The 22,944-nt window shown below is 33.8% G+C and overlaps 1 long non-coding RNA gene across 1 annotated transcript; it reads right to left on the bottom strand.

Annotated features, from left to right (window-relative positions):
* Positions 1 to 8,319: 8,319 nt before the first annotated feature.
* Positions 8,320 to 11,805, bottom strand: LOC148780770 (uncharacterized). Its single transcript, XR_016061527.1, has 3 exons — positions 10,505 to 11,805; positions 8,614 to 8,658; positions 8,320 to 8,513 (listed from the first exon to the last, which is right to left on the bottom strand). It is a non-coding gene; the product is annotated as an uncharacterized LOC148780770 (long non-coding RNA).
* Between the last annotated feature and the right edge of the window lie 11,139 nt (positions 11,806 to 22,944).

The following is a 22,944-nucleotide window of genomic DNA, read 5'->3' as shown; positions in this document are numbered from 1 at the left end:
TTTATCTATGTTAGAAATTTTGAATGCTGTAAATTAGAAAAATAAATTTATTTATTTTTCTTGTCTATTTTTAGAAATAAATGTGATATTTCTGCTTTTAACTAAATTGTGATATTTCTTTCTACTGTTTTGAATATTTAGACATTGTAAAATTCATGTGCAAATGACTGCCTTATTATTTAAACAATTGACATTTTTGCAATTGATTATAGTATTGTTGTGAAATGTTTATTTGTGACTTGTTATTCCATAAATTGTGATAATTCCGTATTCTTGAATTTTTATAAGAGTTTTTCTATACATATTAAATTGGCAATTATGCTAGAATGCCTTTACAAACTTCTACCTTTCTAAATTTGAGCCCAAAGTATTTGATTGGTTATTTTTGAAATATTATAGAGAGTGACTGTTATTAATGGTTTAAGTGAAATTCATATTAATGGTTTCAGTTATATGTTGAGTACATGATATTGCTGCTTTCGAATGTTTAAAGAGATTTAGAAATAATTTAAGTATGCAAGTGGACTCATCCGGTTCGCCGGTGAGGTATAAGTGGACCTATCTGGGACGCCGGTAGGGATTAAGTGGACTCATCCGGTACGCCGGTGAGGTATAAGTGGACCTGCAGGGATTAAGTGGACCTATCTGGGACGCCGATAGGGATTAAGTGGACCCATCAGGACGCTGATGGGGTATATAGGTGACCTACTTGGGACGCCAGTAGGGTATTTTGTGAAATCCTTTGAATTATGTACTGCCGTTAAAAGTGTTATAAGCATTTCAATTACTCGGATTATACTTAATTATGCATTTATTGAAAGTAAAACTGTTGATGCATTTCTGTTAATAGATCTCATTTTGGAAAATATTGATATCTTTCAATCATGATTATTTTTAGGATTACGGTGATCACTTACTGAGTAGCCAAACTCATCAAACTATGGTAAACATTTTTTCAGGATAACTGCGGATTCATTTTGAGTGATAGTCAATATCAACCTTGGAAGATACTGTTGTTGTACTAGCTTTCTTTATTTACTTTGTAAGACCTCGCCACTGTAAATTTGTCCTATCAATAGATGTATATATGTTTTGTCTGTCACATCTCAAAAATAACAGTACTGTAAATTCTTGAGGTGTGACAATTATGGTATCAGAGCCGTCCCATATCTTAAAATACGAAAAATATCAGCCCGACGCGTCCCATATCTTAAAATATGAACCTTTACCGATCAGGAAGGACCTATCCTTCATTGAGTAACCAATTTTGATACTGGATAGAAGGGTGCAAGTGTTGCGTAACAAGGAGATTCTTTTAGTCCGTGTATTATGGCAGTACCATTCAAGAGAAGAGTCGACTTGGGAATGAGAAAACGAAATCAGAGAAAAATACTTCTTTTTTTTTCAGTAATCAGGTACACAAATTTAGAAGACTAAATTTCTTTAAGGAGGGAAAAATGTAACAATCCTAAAATTTCAAAAAAAAAAAAGGAGGAGAAAATATGCTTATAAATAAGTGATGTTCTGTTTGAGTATGATGGTCCTTGGGGACCATCACTGTTTTCAAAAACTTTTGCTTTGAATTAACTTTTGCTTTGCCTTTACTTTTTTTCCTTTCCCCGCTTTTCCCTCTTGCTGCTTGCAGCTGGCAGCGTCCTTTAGCGGACGTGGTTTTCGTATGATAAACGTTTGCTTTTAACGCGACACCTCAGGTATGAGGTAGAGTGTAAGAAAATAATATAATAATACGTTATAAGAATTTAAATAGGGGATGTGAGCACTCCCACCCTAAAACAAAACTTTGAGATCTCTCTCTGGTCGAAACACAGTGAACTTCTCTCTCGAACCGAAGGTTTTTATCGGAAGCTCCCTCTCAAATAATTGTGGGTAAGTGACATCGTCTTTCTGAAAAATAGTCTTTTTTTAATAAATAGTGATATTTCCGTCCAGGATCTTTATTTTATAAGTTTTGTGTGTAAGTGACATTGTCTTTCTGACAAATAGTCTGTTTTTAATAAATAGTGATATTTCCGTCCAGGATCTTTATTTTATAAGTTTTGTGTGTAAGTGACATCGTCTTTATGAAAAATAGTCTATTTTTAATAAATAGTGATATTTCCGTCCAGGATCTTTATTTTATAAGTTTTGTGTGTAAGTGACATCGTCTTTCTGAAAAATAGTCTATTTTTAATAAATAGTGATATTTCCGTCCAGGATCTTTATTTTATAAGTTTTGTGTGTAAATGACATCGTCTTTCTGAAAAATAGTATGTTTTTAATAAATAGTGATATTTCCGTCCAGGATCTTTATTTTATAAGTTTTGTGTGTAAATGACATCGTCTTTCTGAAAAATAGTCTGTTTTTAATAAATAGTGATATTTCCGTCCAGGATCTTTATTTTATAAGTTTTGTGTATAAGTGACATCGTCTTTCTGAAAAATAGTCTGTTTTTAATAAATAGTGATATTTCCGTCCAAGATCTTTATTTTATAAGTTTTGTGTGTAAGTGACATCGTCTTCTTGAAAAATAGTCTGTTTTCAATAAATAGTGATATTTCCGTCCAGGATCTTGATTTTATAAGTTTTTTGTGTAAGTGACATCGTCTTCCTGAAAAATAGTCTATTTTTAATAAATAGTGATATTTGCGTCTAGGATCTTTATTTTATCAGTTTTATATGTAAGTGACCTTATTGTCTCGAAAAATAATCCATTCTTTTTAAAAATAAAATGAAATAATTATTTCTGCTTATTATCATGAATTTTAGGCACGATAAATTTTATGCGCACGTGACCTCATTATCTTGAAAAATAATATTTTTAATAAAAATTGTGATATTTTATCTATGTTAGAAATTTTGAATGCTGTAAATTAGAAAAATAAATTTATTTATTTTTCTTGTCTATTGTTAGAAATAAATGTGATATTTCTGCTTTTAATAAAATTGTGATATTTCTTTCTATTGTTTTGAATATTTAGACATTGTAAAATTCATGTGCAAATGACTGCCTTATTATTTAAAAAATTGACATTTTTGCAATTGATTATAGTATTGTTGTGAAATGTTTATTTGTGAATTGATATTCCATAAATTGTGATAATTCTGTATTCTTGAATTTTTATAAGAGTTTTTCTATACATATTAAATTGGCAATTATGCTAGAATGCCTTTACAAACTGCTACCTTTCTAAATTTGAGCCCAAAATATTTGATTGGTTATTTTTGAAATATTATAGAGAGTGACTGTTATTAATGGTTTAAGTGAAATTCATATTAATGGTTTCAGTGATATGTTGAGTACATGATATTGCTGCTTTCAAATGTTTAAAGAGATTTAGAAATAATTTAAGTATGCAAGTGGACTCATCCGGTTCGCCGGTGAGGTATAAGTGGACCTATCTGGGACGCCGGTAGGGATTAAGTGGACTTATCTGGTACGCCGGTGAGGTATAAGTGGACCTGCAGGGATTAAGTGGACCTATCTGGGACGCCGATAGGGATTAAGTGGACCCATCAGGACGCTGATGGGGTATATAGGTGACCTACTTGGGACGCCAGTAGGGTATTTTGTGAAATCCTTTGAATTATGTACTGCCGTTAAAAGTGTTATAAGCATTTCAATTACTCGGATTATACTTAATTATGCATTTATTGAAAGTAAAGCTGTTGATGCATTTCTGTTAATAGATCTCATTTTGGAAAATATTGATATCTTTCAATCATGATTATTTTTAGGATTATGGTGATCACTTACTGAGTAGCCAAACTCATCAAACTATGGTAAACATTTTTTCAGGATAACTGCGGATTCATTTTGAGTGATAGTCAAGATCAACCTTGGAAGATACTGTTGTTGTACTAGCTTTCTTTATTTACTTTGTAAGACCTCGCCACTGTAAATTTGTCCTATCAATAGATGTATATATGTTTTGTCTGTCACATCTCAGGAATAACAGTACTGTAAATTCTTGGGGTGTGACAATCCTACAGACTTAGGTACCACAAGACTGGAAAAATATATTTTGTCCTTATGAATCCATTTGCTTAGCATTTGGACATAAGGTGTTTATTACCTTATAACATATTCGGTAGACAAATACTAAATTTTGAGAATTTGGGTCCATATCAAAACCTTGAGTTTTAAGATTTAGGGTCAAGACCTTTAATAGGTTCGGATCTGTTAAAGGACACCGAGAAATTTGGAAAACAATTGAAATAAATGGGGCTGTTACAGAGACTGGATTCTACTATTCCTAACAAGGACTCAGTAAATCGCGTATGTCTGTTGTCTCTTAGACAGAGCAAAACATAATTATTTAATCATGTTCTTGTCAGCGATTTGACAGCTATTTGAACTAGACCTTTATGTAAATACCTGTAATCTTTCCTTTTATGATCTTCAATCATTCTTGGGGAAAGTAATTGGAATTTATCTTGAGTTTCCATGACAGAGATACTTTGTTCTATAATTTTAATAGACAAACTAATTTTAAATTCAAATGTTCCTTTATTATAGATCTGAAACAGGTACCATAAGTATGTTCCAATTTTAAATTTGTTTTTCTATATTATCTATTATTATTTCCTCATGGTTATTCACACGTAGTGTATTACTAGTAGTAGCTGATCTATTAGATAGAGTTATGATAAAGTTTGCCATCGTAATTCGAGTCAACCGAAAATAGTCCCTACACTTTTTTGGCTCTTTCCAGACCTTAATGATCTTTGAGTCACGGCGATTTTGAACTTACTACTGCAAACTGTTTTCAGAAATTTATTTAATAGTTCAGTTTTCTACTAATAATACAGTTAAACCATTGTAATATAAACTAGGCTCTGATACCATTCAAGCGGAACAATTAAAGAAAATAGAACATAACAGGAAAACACCAACACAGAATAATAACATCAAAGGATAAAAGCTTTAACAATTAAAATACACCTACATTTGGTAAATACAGAAGTTGGTGAATAGTTTTAGCTGCTACGGGATATAAGCAGGAACTTCGTCCCAAAAACAATCACACATAACGCTCACACTCTTTTTAGAGAAACTAAAAGAACTAAATGGCTTGATATGCCACCAGATATACAGAGAGAACACTGTAGAAAATTGCAGAGAGAACACTGTAGAGAGTTGTAGAGAGAACACTGTAGAGAGTTGCAGAGAGCAGAGAGTAGAGAGCTTGCAGAGAGCAGAGAGTAGATATCAGAGAGTTTTCAAAAAGCAGAGAGATTGTAGAGAGCTTGCGGAGAGAGAACAGAGAAGACCGTAGAGAGAGCAGAGCACTTAGGAAAGTAGAGAGCTTGCGGAGAGAGAACAGAGAAGATTGTAGAGAGAGCAGAGCACTTAGGAAAGTAGAGAGCTTGCGGGGAGAGAATAGAGAAGACTGTAGAGAGAGCAGAACACTTAGGAAAGTAGAGAGCTTGCGGAGAGAGAACAGAGAAGAATGTAGAGAGAGCAGAGCACTTAGGAGGACTCAGGATAAGCCACTTCGGATGCTTCAAATGAGCAAAGCCTTCCCCCTTTTATAGACTTCAAAATAAACAAATTTGAAACCTTTGAAATCCGCACTGACACTACAGTAAGATTCCTTCGGTAGTTGGCAGATGGTGACGTTTGTCGGTGATGGTGGCCTGTGATGGTGATGGTGGTATTTGTTGGTGATGGCGACCTTTGTCAGCGATGGCGACTTTTGTCGATGATGGTGACGTTTGTCGGTGATGGTGACGTTTATCGGTGATGGTGTTTTTCTTGTTGGTGACTGGGCTGGAACACGTGTCCTAGATGGATTGGAGTCGTTTTGGTCCCCCCGAAATTTTCTTTAGTTTGAAGAAAATTTAATGCCGTCACAATCATCTCCATTCATTGGGCTATAATCTTTGGGTTTCTCACTTTGAGAGGAAGTGGACATTTGTTCTTCATTACTTTCAAGGGCCTCCCAGAGCTTTTGTTTAAGCTCTTCTTTAGTCATTTTGGGGTTTTGTTGCTGTAGAATTGCAACATAATTTGAGATATCCATCTTTTGAGGTGGTGTGGAAACTATAGATTTCATTTTGATTTTATTTGGATTTAAAGAGTTGTTTTTGTAACTATCCCACCATTTGATATGGATTTATCTTAGTAGTTCGGGGACATAATCATATCTATCCATATCATCTACTGAGACTTGGTACACCCATTTTAAAATCCATGGGACTTGATATAAGGCCATAAAATATAAGTGAATGTTTCTTTTTAAACTCTTCTTATTATAGTAAGAGAATTTTCTTTGTGATATTTGGAGTTCATTTGGGAGTATTTGGTTTGTGGATCCCCATATGGAGAACCAATTTTTAAACCAATTTGGAAAATCATGTGGTTCAATAATTTTGAACTGAATATACCAACTATGATAATTTTTTGTATTTTGGTATGCAAAGACTTCATCCCAAGCCTTTATATATTTATAGTTATGGTAGGATCTAATTTTAAATCCTTTTGTATTTATGATCCTTGGCTTTAAAGGATCTGGTCCCCATTCTTTGTAGGTAATAACCTTTTTTATTTGAAATTTTGAATATGCTATTTCATTATCGTTATTTCTAGAATGATGAACTATAAAAACTGATCTTGATTCTATCAGGATACATTCGTACCATTCTCTGCATCTATCTCCATTATTGGGATGTATATGCTGCCTGAGGTATAAAGCAGCTAATTCAGTCGGAGTTTTTGACTGAGGCTCATTTTCAATGACCAGTAAGGGAATATATGATGTCTCTAAATATATTGATTTTGCACTTGGAGTTTGAGTGCTTAATGGAGTTTGGAGAGGAGATAAATCAATATCTTGTATTTGTCTCCTTATTAAGGAATTTGGTGTCTATGGGGATGCCAGGGATGACCCTGGACTAGAAACTATTTCGATCATTTGGTTTTGGTTTTGTTGACTCCTTCTTCCATCCCTACAAAAATTCTCGAGTCAAGAAGTCAAGCAAATAATTAGTGTTACCATTAATGTGTTCAATAGTAAATTCAAAAGCAGAAAGAATACCTTGCCATCTTGCGAAGATTTACTTGGCTACAAGATTTTTGACATCTTTTTGGAGGATATCCTTGGCTGCTTTACAATCAGTTCTTATAAGAAATGTTTGGTTAAGTAAATCACTTTGGAACTTTGTAATGGCATGGACTATTGCTAATATTTCCTTTTTTACTGTCGAATAATTTTGTTGAGCCAGGTTCCAAATTTTAGAGGTAAATCATACCAATTGTTCTTTATTATATACCTTTTGTTTTAACACCGCACCAAGTCCTATTTCTGAGGCATTAGTTTCCACTATTTTAAATAATGTAGGACTTGAGAGGGCTATACATGACAGTTCTTTATCTTTTACCTTAATTTTTCTGACTGCGTTGGTATGGTCTTCTGTCTATTCTGGAGGACTCTTTTTTAATCTTTGGAATAGGGGCTTTGCATCTAAAGCCAGATTTTTATAAAAATCCAAAATATAATTTAAACAACCAAGGAATCTGTGTAATTATGTTTTTTCTGTAATTATATCTGGAAATTTGGATGCAAACTCTATAACTCTATAAATTGGAACAATCCTTCCCTAGAAAATATTGTGCCCCAAAAACCTAAATTTTGTTTGGCAAAGATTTATTTTCTTGCAGAAACGACAAGGCCAACATTTTTAATTGCTTAGATAAATATACTTGAATGTTTCCAATGTTGATCAAATGATTCAGAAAAAACAAGTACATCATCAATATAAACTATCATGAATTTAGTATAGGGATTAAGTATTTCATTCATAATGTTTTGAAATTCTGATGGTACATTTTTTAATCCAAATAGCATAACATTCCATTCGAATTGTCCAAATGGAACATTAAAGGCGGTTTTGTATTTATCTTTTACGACAATTTATATTTGCCATTAACCTGATTTAAGATCAAATTTTGAGAATAGACAGGCATTGACTAATCTATCCATAAGATCTCTCTTATTTGGTATTGGATATCTAATCCGCCTTAAAACTTTGTTAAGTGGTTTGTAAATTTAATCGCCTCATGATAAAACATAAGGCAACTGTCAAGTTTTTTAAATGGTTAAATTATATAGCAAAAGATTATAACATAAAAATTCAAAAATTTGAGGTAAACATGGTGGAAAAATCTTTTCAAACTACTAAAGGAGAAACCATTGAGTCCATTCATCCCCCTGAAATGAGTTTACAACTTAAAGGAGAAAAATTAGGGGAGAAAATTGAAATTAGAGCATCACCTCTTAAAATAGGACCGAAAGAAAATGATCAAAGTTTGGCTAAGCTTGATGGAATACCTCATATTATAGAACAAAATAATTATACAAATATTTTTCTCCAAATAATAGGAAAACAAACCACAAGGATAGAGAATGCAGTAAACAAATTAAAGCCAACTCCTGAACCCAAGAGCCCTGATAAGCAAAAAGAAGCCATCCTATCCAAACCTCCTCCAACTATTGAAGCAAGAAAATTCAGCCTACAAGGGATAAAGAAGAAAGAGGAAAATAATGAGTTAATCGACGAACTGGTTAAAAGATTAAAAAGGATAAACATTAATGAAAAGGGGAAGGGACAACCTTCTGGCACCAAGGAACGAACTGTTCAGGTTTTGCAAAAGGCACCTGAGAAGTAAATTGGAGACATGGAAAAGGCTTTTAAAACTGAAAGCTTAGAAGTAAATAGAATTGATTATAGAAGAAAAGTAATACCAGTATCCCAAACTTGAATGTACTATCCTACACCTACACCAGTAGATCTACAGATAGAAGAAGATCTAATCTCCACCTCTGTCTCCTATTTAGGAAAATCTATAGTAAATTGGAACATAGATGGCATGACCGAAAATCAGATCTTAGATCTTATGAAACATATGACCATGTATGCCACCGCCTGTAAGGCAAGTGGTAACCAAGACCATAAGATAGCTAAGGCCATAATATGTGGATTTACAAGATGGTTAAGTGGATTGTGGGATTTCCATGTGGATGTAAAATAAAAAAATCAAATATTAAATGCCTCAAAACAATGGATAGTTAAGAGAGAAGATGACCAAGATAATATAGTACAAGAAGGAGATGCAGTTAATACATTGATTTATACAATTACCCTCCATTTTGAAGGAAGTACTGCCCAGTTAGCAGCAAGGTCTGAAGATTTGTTATCAAACCTAAGATGCCCAACACTCTCTCATTACAAATGGTACAAATATGTGTTTTTCTCAATACTACTATCAAGAGAGGATAGTAAGTAAGACCATTGAAAAGAAAAATTTATAACTGGTCTACCACACCTTTTTGCAGAAAAGGTAAAAACAAGGCTTAAAAATAAGCATGGTGGAAAAATTCCATATTTTCTGTATATATTAGGTGAATTGTTCGCTGAAATATATGCTGAAGATCAAGCTTTATGTACTGACCTGAAACTTAGAAGACAACTAGAAAAGCAGAGAATAACGGGCAGAAAGGAATTAGGAGACTTCTGCGAACAATTTGGATTCAATACTTTACCCCCTTCAAAGCCTTTCCATAACAGAAAACATGAAAAATTTAGAAAAAGAAAATATAAACATTATTCAAAGGCAAAAGAAAAGTTCCCTACAAAATTCTTACAAGATAAACCATCTTTTAAGAATAGGGAAAAAAGGAAAATCCTTGTCTGTTATAATTGTGGCAAGGTTGGTCATTATAAAAACAAATGTAGGGTTCAAAGAAAAATTAACTATTTAGAAATAGATAACAATATTTTAAAACAATTATTTGAGATACTCCAGATTGAGGATGAGGCCCCTGATTCCACTGAATCAAAAGAAGAAATGCTAATTGGGGAGATTAATGATGAGGATATCATTGTCAGTAGTTCTGATTCGGATTCTGATAATGAAGATAGCCCAGAGAAAGAAAAGGAAAATTGCCAATGTGATTTTTACAAGGCAATAATGGATATGAATAGGTTAAGCATTAATACCCTCACCAAAGAAGAAGACGTAATCATAGACCTCATTGACAAAATACATGATCCAAAAGCTAAAAAAGAAGCCCTAATCCAGTACATCAATATGTCCAAAGCCCTTTCTAGAAAACCTAAGTCTTCTCTTGTCCCAACAAAAGAAGATTATAATTATCAAGATATTATGAAAAGGGTACAAAATAAAACATGTATAGAAAAGGAACCTTCAACATCTGAATTGAGATATGAAATCAATAAAGTCAGAAATGAGTTGATAGCTCTGAAATCTAGGATACAAATCTTAGAATTAACTCAGAATCCTATCAATGAAGCAATTGGAGAAGAAAATATAGAAGATGAATTTGATAACTTGATCACTGAGTATAATATTCCACCTGAAGTTGAAGATACTCTTCCTAAACCTGAAACCTCTAAAGATGGAAAGAATATAATTGAAAAGGTCAAAAATTGTAAACATGTAACCTTATAGACAAAATTATAACTAAAAAATGGTTTACAAACCTCAAAATCGTAGTCCAAAAAGAATACAGCTTCCAAACCACTGCCTTGATTAATTCAGGAGCAAACCTAAACTGTATTAATGAAGGGTTAGTACCAACTAAATACTTCAGCAAGATTACCCAAATCCTTAACACTGCAAACGACAGTAAAATGCTAATAAATTATAAATTAACTGATACTACAGTATGTAATACTGGTGCGCTCTTCAATTTCCCCTTCATAATGGTAAAAGGTTTAAGTCAACCTGTTATTTTAGGGACTCCATTTCTAAATATGCTCTATCCAATCACGATTGATGATACAGGAATAGAAGCCAGTATTGAGGGGCCTAAGGTCAAATTTACCGTTATAGAAAAGTCCAGAGTCCATGAAATTAAAAATATCAAAAATAAAATTTCTTCTAAAGAAAATTTTTTAGAAGGCAAAATACCTACTAAAGCCAGGCCTATTCAAATGAATACTAGGTTACTTGAAATTTGTAAAAAATAAATAAAAGAATTGTTGGATACAAAATTGATTCGGAAAAGTTCTTCACCATGGAGCTGTTCGGCCTTTTATGTTGAAAAGGCTCTGAAATAGAAAGAGGGGCTCCAAGATTAGTTATAAATTACAAACCACTTAACAAAGTTTTAAGGTGGATTAGATATCCAATACCAAATAAGAGAGATCTTTTGGATAGATTAGTCAATGCCTGTATATTCTCAAAATTTGATCTTAAATCAAGTTATTGGCAAATACAAATTGTCGAAAAAGATAAATACAAAACCGCCTTTAATGTCCCATTTGGACAATTCGAATGGAATGTTATGCCGTTTGGATTAAAAAATGTACCATCAGAATTTCAAAACATTATGAATGAAATATTTAATCCCTATACAAAATTCATGATAGTTTATATTGATGATGTACTTATTTTTTATGAATCATTTGATCAACATTGAAAACATTTAAGTATATTTATCAAAGCAATTAAAAATGCTGGCCTTGTCGTTTCAGCAAGAAAAAAAAATGGTTGCCAGACAAAAATTAGGGTTTTGGGGCACAATATTTTCCTGGGAAGGATTGTTCCAATTGATAGAGCTATAGAGTTTGCATCTAAATTTCATGATATAATTACAGAAAAAACAAAATTACAAAGATCCCTTGGTTGTTTATTTATATTTTGGATTTTTAGAAAAATCTGGCTTTAGATGCAAAGCCCCTATTCCAAAGATTAAAAAATAATCCTCTATAATTGACAGAAGACCATACCAAGGCAGTCAGAATAATTAAGGTAAAAGCTAAAGAACTGCCATGTCTAGCCCTCTCAAGTCCGACAGCATTTAAAATAGTGGAAACTGACGCCTCGGAAATAGGACTTGGTGTTGTGTTAAAACAAAAGGTAAATAATCAAGAACAATTGATCCGATTTACCTCTAAAATTTGGAACTATACTCAACAAAATTATTCAACAGTAAAAAATGAAATATTGGCAATAGTCCATGCCATTACAAAGTTCCAAAGTGATTTACTTAACCAAACATTTCTTATAAGGACAGATTGTAAAGCAGCCAAGGATAACCGCCAAAAAGATGTCAAAAATCTTGTAGCCAAGCAAATCTTCGCACGATGGTAAGGTATTCTTTCTGCTTTTGAATTTATTATTGAACACATTAATGGTAATACTAGTTACTTCTAGTGCAAAATCAATATATTTAGAGACAACATATATTCCCTTGCTGGTCATTGAAAATGAGCATCAGTTAAAAACTTCGACTGAAATAGCTGCTTTATACCTCAGGCAGCATATACATCACAATAATAGAGATAGACGCAGAGAATGGTACGAATGTATCCTGATAGAATCAAGATAAGTTTTTATAGTTTACCATTCTAGAAATAATGATAATGAAATAGCATATTCAAAATTTCAAATAAAAAAAGTTATTACCTACAAAGAATGGGGACCGGATCCTTTAAAGCCAAGGATCATAAATACAAAAGGATTTAAAATTAGATCCTACCATTACTATGAATGTATGAAGGCTTGGGATGAAGTCTTCGCATACCAAAATACAAAAAATTCCCATAGTTAGTATATTCAGTTCAAAATAACTGAACCAAATGATTTTCCAAATTGGTTTAAAAATTGGTTCTCCATATGGGGATCCACAGACCAAATACTCCCAAATGAACTCCAAATATCACAGAGAAAATTCTCTTACTATAATAAGAAGAGTTTAAAAATAAACTTTCACTTATAATTTATGGCCTTATATCAGGTCCCATGGATTTTAAAATGGGAGTACCAAGTCTCAGTAGATGATATGGATAGATATGATTATGTCCCCGAACTACTAAGACAAATCCATATCAAATGGTGGGATAGTTACAAAAACGACTCCTTAAATCCAAATAAAATCAAAATAAAATCTATATTTTCCACACCACCTCAAAAGATGGATATCTCAGATTATGTTGCAATTCTACAGCAACAAAACCCAAAATGACTAAAGAAGAGCTTAAACTAAAGCTCTGGGAGGCCCTTGAAAGTAATGAAGAACAAATGTCCACTTCCTCTCAAAGTGAGGAACCCGAAGATTATAGCCTAATGAATGGAGATGATTGTGAAGACATTAAATTTTCTTCAAACTAAAGAAAATTTAGGGGGGACCAGAACGACTCCAATCTTTCTAGGACACGTGTCCCAGCCCAGTCACCAACAAGGAAAACACCATCACCGACAAATGTCACCATCACCGACAAACGTCACCATCACCAACAAAGTCGCCATCACCGACAAAGGTCCCCATCACCGACAAAAGTCACCATCACCATCACAGGCCACTATTACCGACAAACGTCACCATCAGCCGACTACCAAAGGAATCTTACTGTAGTGTCGGTGAGGATTTCAAAGGTTTCAAATCTGTTTATTTGGAAGCCTATAAAATGGGTAAGGCTTTGCTCATTTGAAGCATCCGGAGTGGCTTATCCTGAGTTCTCTTAAGTGCTCTATTCTCTCTACAGCCTTCTCTGTTCTCTCTCCGTAAGCTCTCTACTTTCCTAAGCGCTCTGCTCTCTCTACAATCTTCTCTATTATCTCCCTGCAAGCTCTCTACTTTCCTAAGTGCTCTGCTCTCTCTACAATCTTCTCTGTTCCCTCTCCACAAGCTCTCTACTTTCCTAAGTGCTCTGCTCTCTCTACAGTCTTCTCTGTTCTCTCTCCGCAAGCTCTCTACAAGCTCTCTGCTCTTTGAAAACTCTATGATATCTACTCTTTGCTCTCTGCAAGCTCTCTACTCTCTGCTCTCTGCAACTCTCTACAATGTTCTCTCTGCAACTCTTTACAGTGTTCTCTCTCCAACTTTCTACAGTGTTCTCTCTGCAATTTTCTCCAGTGTTCTCTCTGTATATCTGGTGGCGTATCAAGCCATTTAGTTCTTTTAGTTTCTCTAAAACGAGTGTGAGCGTTATGTGTGATTGTTTTTGGGACGAAGTTCCTGTTTATATCCCGGAGCAGCTAAAACTATTCACCAGCTTCTGTATTTGCCAAATATAGGTGTATTTTAATTGTTAAAGCTTTTATCCTCTGATCTTATTATTCTGTGGATGTGTTTTCCTATTATGTTCTATTTTCTTTAATTGTTCCGCTTGAATGGTATTAAGGCCTAGTTTATATTACAGTGGTTTAACTGTATTATTAGTAGAAAACTGAACTAGTAAATAAATTTCTGAGAACAGTTTGCAGTAGTAAGTTCAAAGTCGTTGTGACCCAAAGATCACTAAGGCCAGGAAAGAGCTAGAAAAGTGTAGGGACTATTCCCGATTGACTTGAATTACAATGACAAATTTTATCAGAACTCTATCTAATAGGTCAGCTACTACAAGTAATACACTACGTGTGAATAATCGTGAGGAAATAATAATAGATAATATAAAAAAACGAATTCAAAACTGGAACATACCTATGGTACCTGTTTCAGATGTCTATAGTAAAGGAACGTTTGAATTTAAAACTAGTTTTTCTATTAAAACTATAGAATAAAGTATCTCTGTAATGGAAACTCAGGATAAATTCTAATTACTTTCCCCAAGAATGATTGAAGATCATAAAAAAAAAGATTACAAGTATTTACATTAGGTCTAGTTCAAATAGCTGTCAAACATCTGAGAAGAACATGATTAAATAATTTTGTTTTGCTCTATCTAAGAGACAACAGACATAAGCGATTCACTGATTTCTTGTTAGGAATAGTAGAATCAAGTCTCTGTAACGGCCCCATTTATTTCAATTGTTTTTCACATTTTTTGGTGGCCATAATAGATCCGAACCTATTAAAGGTTTTGACCCTAAATCTTAAAATTCAAGGTTTTGATATCGACCCAAGTTCTCAAAATTTAGCATTTGTCTACCGAATATGTTATAAGGTAATGAACACCTTATGTCCAAATGCTATGCAAATGGATTCAAAAGGACAAACAATATTTTCCCAGACAAACATGGAAAAATCAAATCTTGTCATACTTAAGTCTGTAGCATGGTCTCAAGTAAAACTACCTGAGAGATGGTCTTTACAAACCGAATCCCAAATTAAAACCCTTGAGAATAAAGACCTTGAACAAATAATAGAATATTCAGACGGAGAAATAGAGATTAGGTTCCCATCCTCTAGAAGGACAACCTTAAGAATTGCTGAACCTAGCATCAGAGATCCTCCCAGAAGCTCTACCCCTTCGATCCCACAGTCTGAATATGAAAGATCATCCAATCATAGGAGATCTATTATCGAAAGACTCAATAGAACTCCAAATCAGGTTCAACAACCAATTTATAGGGTAGAAACTCCAGGTTCTTCAGGAATTGAAGAACAAGAACCAACACCCTCTGATCTAGACTTTGATATAAATGTTATCCAAAAAGAAGAATTTAAAATTGACAAAGAATGGATCAGAAAAGACTTCTACTCTGAAGAAAACAGACTAATAAGAGAATGGTTCTTCAAAGAATTTAAAGAACCTCTGAAAGATGCCTTTCATTTTAAATTTAATCGCTTCATGATAAAACGTAAGGCAACAGTCAAGTTTTTTAAATGGTTAAAATATATACTGATAATATATCTGAAAAAGGTGATGCTAGTATATCGGTCCTATTTTAAGAGGTGATGCTCTAATTGCAAAGTTCTATTTATTTCTATATACTAGTATATACTGATAATATATCTGAAATTTGATAATATCTCATTGAAATTCTATATACTAGTATATCCTGTCACCATTTCCACAGGATATACTAGATTATATATATATATATATATATATAAAGTCTTCCCAACACCTATAGGCGAAAATGAACATTGATTTCGCCTACGCTCATCATCGTCCAAAGTTCATCGCACAGTCACGATTATCCGGCAGTGTTTCATTTTTCATTTTTTTTTCTACAAATTGAAATGACCTGAAATTTGGAGATGTGTACATCTTAGAGAGGCGCACTTAATAAAAAAAAAAAAAAAAAAATTCGCAAAACATAAATTGATCAAAATACCTTCAAAACTTTTCAGAGGTATTTTGGTCAAAATTTTTTATGTAAAATAATTTTTTGATATTTTTCGTAGATTATCCTATTTTTGATGAACACATGCTCCAAATTTCAAGTCATTCCTATTTGTTGAAAAGAAAGAAAAATGAAACACTGCCGGACAATCGTGACCTTACGATGAACTTTAGACGGTGATGAAGATAAGCGAAATCACTATTTATTTTCGCCTATAGGCGTTTTGTAGTATCTTATATATATATATATATATATATATATATATATATACACAATGAGACCGTTTACTTTTGGTACAAAGTGGTCACAATTAATCTTAACCATTAGATGTGAAATTGGGTGGCAGCACTTATTCCATTGACTAAGCTTAAAGTTCAAAAGAAATTTTTTCGATCTTTGTGACACCTCCAAGCCATCATATTTCACATGAGAGGATTATAATCAATTGCGACATCTTTGTACCAAAGATAAATGGTCTCATTGTATATGAACTCATATCAGGAGGGTTTGACATCTCGCTAGCTGACAGTTAGCGTAAACACCTAATTGCCTAGATTGAATCCAGGCCTATTCACTGGTTGTGATTACATTTTTTATTTGAATTTTAATTATTTTGACAAATCCAATTTACTTAAAATGTTTAGTGTCCACTCTCAGAAAATAAGTGAACTTAATAAAAATATTAAAAAGTAGTGTACAATATTAAATTGACCAAAATAACTTTAAAAGTTATAGGGGTATTTTGGTCAATTTATTTTTTATGAATAAATGTTTTAATATTTTTATTAGGTATGTCTTAATGAGAAGAGTGGACGTTCCGAAGTTCAAGTGATTTATATTTTTATACAACAAACTTAAATTTAAATATAAAATACGATTTGGGCTTTTGAGCTTACACTATTCTATCTGCTAGTGAGCCGACGAGATCTTTTTTCAAATATATATATATATATATATATATATATATATATATATATATATATATATATATATATATATATATATATATATGTGTGTGGAAAAAGTTCATATATGGTTGCAACCTTAAATTGTAGAACTACGGATGCACCTCAAAAATCCATCGGAAAAGGTTTTTTTAATATTGAAAAACCTTCTAATTGATCATCTCGATGTTGATATGAATGACTATAAAAAAAGAAAAGATTTTGAGTCCCGGAAATGATGCATCTTATAACACATTATCTAGACCGTCCATTTTCAAGATATTCATATGTTTATAGATCTACTTGATTTAATTCATTTTTGGAGTTTAAAATTTTATAATTATATATAAAAATAGATTATGAGATAATCTTAAGAATATTTTTACGTCAAAGTTATATGCTATGATAAAATTTGGAGGTGTGCCTTAAATGGATTGTTTAAGGTTCTTATGGAAACCACACTATATATATATATATATATATATATATATATATATATATATATATATATATATATATATATATATATATATATATATATATATATATATATATATATATATATATATATATATATATATATATATATATATATATATATATATATATATATATATATATATATATATATATATATATATATATATATATATATATATATATATATTGTGCACCCAGGTGTGTACTGCTACAGTAAACGCCCACAACCCAGTTTGAATCTGGGTCGATCTGACGATTACGGATGTCTGATAGTGTTTGAATTTTTTTTTTCTTCTACAAATCCAAACCACTTGAGGTTTTAGGCATGTGTTCTTCAAAAGTAGGAAAATCTACAAAAATAGTAAAAAAATATTTTACATGAAATAAATTGACCAAAATACCCCCAAAAAGTTTCAGGGGGTATTTTGGTCAATTTATTTTTTACGAATTAATATTTTTTATATTTTTATTAGATGCTCCTAATAAGAAGAATATACACTTAAAATTTCAAGTGATTTGGATTTGTAGAAAAAAATTTAAAATCATACACGATCGGACATCTGTGAACCTCAGATCGGCCACAGAATGGCCCAGATTCAATATGGGCCATTCGCATATCGGCGTATGAGCGTACAACAGTGACTCCATATATTTATATATATATATATATATACATATAGCGAAGTAATTTCATGCAACAATTCTATAGTAATAAAATGAAACAATATTAAAAAAACCATATTAGGCCCAATTGTTTGATCCCAATTTTGCTATATACATGTTTTTCATTCTAATAACAATCACAAAAAAGCAAAATTTCAAAACACACCCTAGGAAGTATGTTTTTATCCCAATTAACAAGACCGTCCATTTTGATGAGATGCTTACATCTAGGCCTTAGAAGGATTTTTTTCATTTATAAAATTTTTAGATAATTTTATTATCATTAGATGAACAATCATAACTTTATTATCATTAGATGAATAATAAACAAAAAAACAAAAAAAAAGACTTTGTGGTCGTTAAGGCTTATAAATTTTCACCAAATGGATGGTTGATATTCATTGTTGGAGGTGTCTCACTTTGGCTAGATCTAAAGTGCAAATTGAATTTTATTTCTTTAAAGGTTGAGTAGTGGGATGAAAAGAGAGGCGTACACATTTTTTATGGTCAACCTACGAGTTTGGACTTTGAAACTCGTGTGCAACGAGTTATTGGATATCCTCTAGACAACAAATACCTTTGCCCATGGATGATGTGAACATTATTGAACTGGAGGACATGGTCAAGGAGACGTGGAATGCAACGCTTAAGAATGCAATAGTATGCTCCTTTAGCCCTCTTATCAAAGACTTTAGTATGCTTCAAGATTGGGTTGTTAAAACCTATGGATGCAACCTTACCTGCAGAGTTATTCCAGGGAGCAGGGCTGATGATTTTGAGAAAGAAACGGATTTTGTTAGAGTTTTTAAACAGAAGTTTTGAAGATTCAAGGAAGTTCTCCTGTCTTTGGAAAGATGGTCAACTAAGATTAATCACTCCTTGCAGCATTTGGTGGTGGTGTGGTTGCTAGTAGAAGGGATTCCCATTCAAGCGTGAGCAAAAGATTGGTTCATCACTCAACATTACGGAAGGTTGTCAGAGGTCGACTGGTTCATGATGGCAGGTCCTTTGAGAGTGCTCAAAATCAAGGTCCAGTGCATTCTAGGGAGGAAGATCCGTGATGATCTTCTTCTTAAGATTTCCGAGGAGTATTATGCAACCTCTATCGCCTAGGATGGAGCCACACCCACTACTAAGAATCTGATGCAAGCTCTTTGGTCTATTAGTTACATGGCAGATAAAAAAGGCAAGCAGCAAGAGAACACATCACTTGGTTGGAGGCAGGAGCATGAAGGCTCTAAGCAGCAATGAAGTCATGTTTCCAAAAAAAAGAAGGGCCATTTTCAACAAGCTGGTCATTAGCCTAAAAACGTTACCTACAGGTAGGAATGGAGGAGAAAGACTATTGGCTCCACTTCTGCAACTTTGGCTGGTGGGAAATGGACTGTTACCTCGAGTTCAAATTCAAATTCAATTGGAGGTTTGGCCTCAACGGGAAAATCAAAATCCACATCGATCATCCAGGTGGAGCATTCAACAACTATGAGAAAGGAGACAAATCTATCTCACTGGAAAGAGGCGGCGGATTTCACTGGTGAAAAGGAATTTGACATCGAAAAGGTAAGCCCATCTATTCCAAACAGCATCTTCCCTAAAGTCACATTGCTTGAGGTGGTGCCCCAAGCGTACCTTTTTCCTCAAAGAGTGGTCCTCGTCATGGGTCACTCATGCTTCTCTGGTTCCTTATTTCTAGTATTAGTTTTTCCTTTTTTATCAAACATCTCGTTGTTAAAAGGTGTAGACTTCTTGCCATGGCTCAAAGGGTTACTATCATAGACTCTAATAAACAAATGGTCGTCTTGAGAGATCCTGCCTCTGTACCTGCTCTTCTAGAGGGCATGATCTAGTTGTCCATGTGCCAATGGGAAAGTGGCCGGGCTTGGCGTTCTATTACTTTCAAAGCCCCTTCTATGGTAGCAATGGAAGAGCATCATGCCAGGGGCATGTTGCTGGCGAATATCCTCTATACCCCACCCATCCTAATTGCCGAATCTTCTGACTCTTTGAAGGAGGACCTCTGTCCTCGTTCGGCGAATTGGTCTATCAAAGTTCATAAAAGGGTGGAGGTCAGAGAGAAGGCAACAAAGATGCTTCAGGCCATGAATGTCACTTTTAAAGGTGAGATTAGGATCGCCGAGGAAGCCATTGCAGTAGGGGAAGTTCCAGTTAACCTGAATCCTCATCCAAGGAGAGCCTGTAATAGTATGCACTGGGAGGTTGAGGAGTTGGCAGTGGTGCTGCCTTCGATCCGTTTACTACTAGCCCAATGGGGGTCACTAGGGGTGCCCAAGACCTCTAGCCTAAATGAAGCCGCTCACATAGAACATCCGGGGATTGGGAGACATTCGTAAGAGAAGGATTGTGCGAAGAATGGTCAGAAGTTGTAGGCCCATATCCTTCTTCTGCAAGAGACAAAGCTAAGGGAGTTCAGCTTTTGCAAGAGACAATTTGCTTTGTCTCTTGCAAGATATGGGCCCTTAGCTTCTTTGCTTTGTCACTTAAGTCCGTTACCATATAAACGATTTTGCTTCAGGCACACAAGCTCATAAGAAGTTATTTAACATGTGACATTCAACGCTTTGAAATGTGTTGGAGAAGACATTTGTGTTTTGGAAGGCAAGATTTCCTGTACTTGGGAATCAAATGTAATGTCATCTAAGAACACAGGTTGACGCAGTTGTTGTCTGTGCAATATTGGACAACTACATCATGATGACATGAGGAGCCGATAGCAAAAGAGATATATATTTTCGAAAGAGGGTTGAGAGACAATGGAAAGTTGAGGGAGATGATGGTTTCTCGCAACTGACTCAGAAGCAAAATGATCATGATAATGGCGTCAGTATGCTAGATGCGATGTCATTGCAGTTGTGGGAGGCATTCTTTCATCACTAGAAGTTGTTAATTTCAATTATGTTTTATGGTGTTGTGTGTTTTAAAAATACCTGGGATGGCGTGTGCTGTTAATATTTTTGACAAACTTTATTCAGAATTGTTATTTATGTGTTTTTCCTGTGGCTATTGATAAGTACTTAAAACTTGTGTTTTTCCTGTGGCTATTGATATGTACTTAAAACTGTCGCTTGTAACCATGCGTCCCTTGTGTACTCAGTTGAATGGTTTTGTTTAGTGCTAATGCTTTTGCAATTAGCTGATTGTAATAGCAAAATGTAAATGGCATTGGTTAATTGGGTTAGTCATATTCCTCCTCGACGAATGCTTTATTTTCTTGATTTAACTATTGTGCAATTTCAAGGTGACTTCGAATAGAGTACTCTTGCTTTTCCTGAATTGAAAGATTACTGTTCTTCTTCGCTGTTATTGCTTGCTTGTCCTCATCCTTGTGCTCTGTTCCCAACCACATCAAGAAAACTATGAATGAAACTGTACACCAAGCCGACTTATCATCTAGGGTTAGAAGCGAACGTTTGGATACAAGTCATGTATGTGAAATAACTCATAAGCAGGAGGTACAATAGCTCGAAGCAATATGACACTGCTTAGAAAATCAGATATGGCAGAACTAGTGTCCAGCCATAGCCATGGTATGTATATCAAGTATCTAAGAGGATGTGTGCTTTTTTCTGCACCTCTATTGGATTGGGAGGTCCTTGATGCAAAGAAGGGTTGGGCAAACTTGCGATGGAAAATGGGTTTTCTATAGCTTTTGAGTGAGAAGTTTGTTGCTTATTCTGCTTCAATTTGTTGGGAGTATTTCACTTGCTCAATGTGCTTACTGTGAGAACTTCAATTTGTTTATCCTTGGTTTGCATCATGGCCTTGATCTTGTGGCTATATATATGACATCATGAATTTATTGACTTCTGCTCGTTGCCTTTATAGGGTCAGATGCCGGTCAATGAATCAGCCAATAGTAGCCAATATTTTCATGGTTGACTCATAATTTTATTTTTTCATCTCTATTTTTTTTTTTTTTTGATTTGAGATGCTGAACCGAGTCAGACTTTTGTGAGCTATTTCAATTTTTATCTAGAAAAAAGGTGTTGCCCCAATTTTCAACACGTTACTGAAATTCTTTTATTCCCCATATGTTTTTGAAGTAGTTCAAGGTAATTGGGTGACACCATACTGTGATTATTGCCACTTATGAATGTTGAGGTCCATGGCATGAACATTTCATTGTTTTTTTATTTGTGATTGCAAAAGAAATATCGACAACATATACTGAGAGAGGGGGGGTTCCAACCCCATGTCCTCATTGACATTGATTATATTATATATACATCAACTACCAGAGACAATCCAAACAGATTATTCTATTGATATATATAAACTAAATGTCTTTGGTGTCATGATGGAAAATGTAAATTTCTTTCAGTGGTGTGATCAGCATATAGCAAATGTAACTACATGGCAAATTTTGGGTGCTGAAATGTACTACAGTGGAGTTGCCTACAGAAATCATAGGTCATAGGAACATGACCTAAAAATTCATGAGCCAATGATAATACAACACTCGGGCATTGGTGACCTGGGCCACTTAAAATATTTTGTATTTTCTGTGTAACTAATGTTCTTATTGTTGTTCTCGCTCTTTTTTTTTTCATAATTGTATCGTTCAATGACATCTGGCGAACCTATAAAATATTGTATTTAATACTTAATTGAGGTTGTGGATGACATTATACAAAGACCGCTTGAATTTTGAAGTGCAATGAAGTTTATCATACAAAAACTGCTTCAATTGTTGTACTCATCTTTTACAATTTGGGACATTTTCTTCACAACTCATTGTTACCAAATCTCTCTCTCTAAACCACGGTCCCCATCCAAAATCCAAGACTTCTCTCACTCAA

Source organism: Amborella trichopoda, chromosome 8 (genome assembly GCF_054954075.1).
Source record: "Amborella trichopoda isolate Santa Cruz 75 chromosome 8, AtrichopodaSantaCruz75HAP2 v2.0, whole genome shotgun sequence".
Taxonomy (NCBI): Eukaryota; Viridiplantae; Streptophyta; class Magnoliopsida; order Amborellales; family Amborellaceae; genus Amborella; species Amborella trichopoda.
The sequence above is the reverse complement of the archived record's forward strand: the minus strand, read 5'-3'. Positions and strand labels throughout refer to the sequence as shown.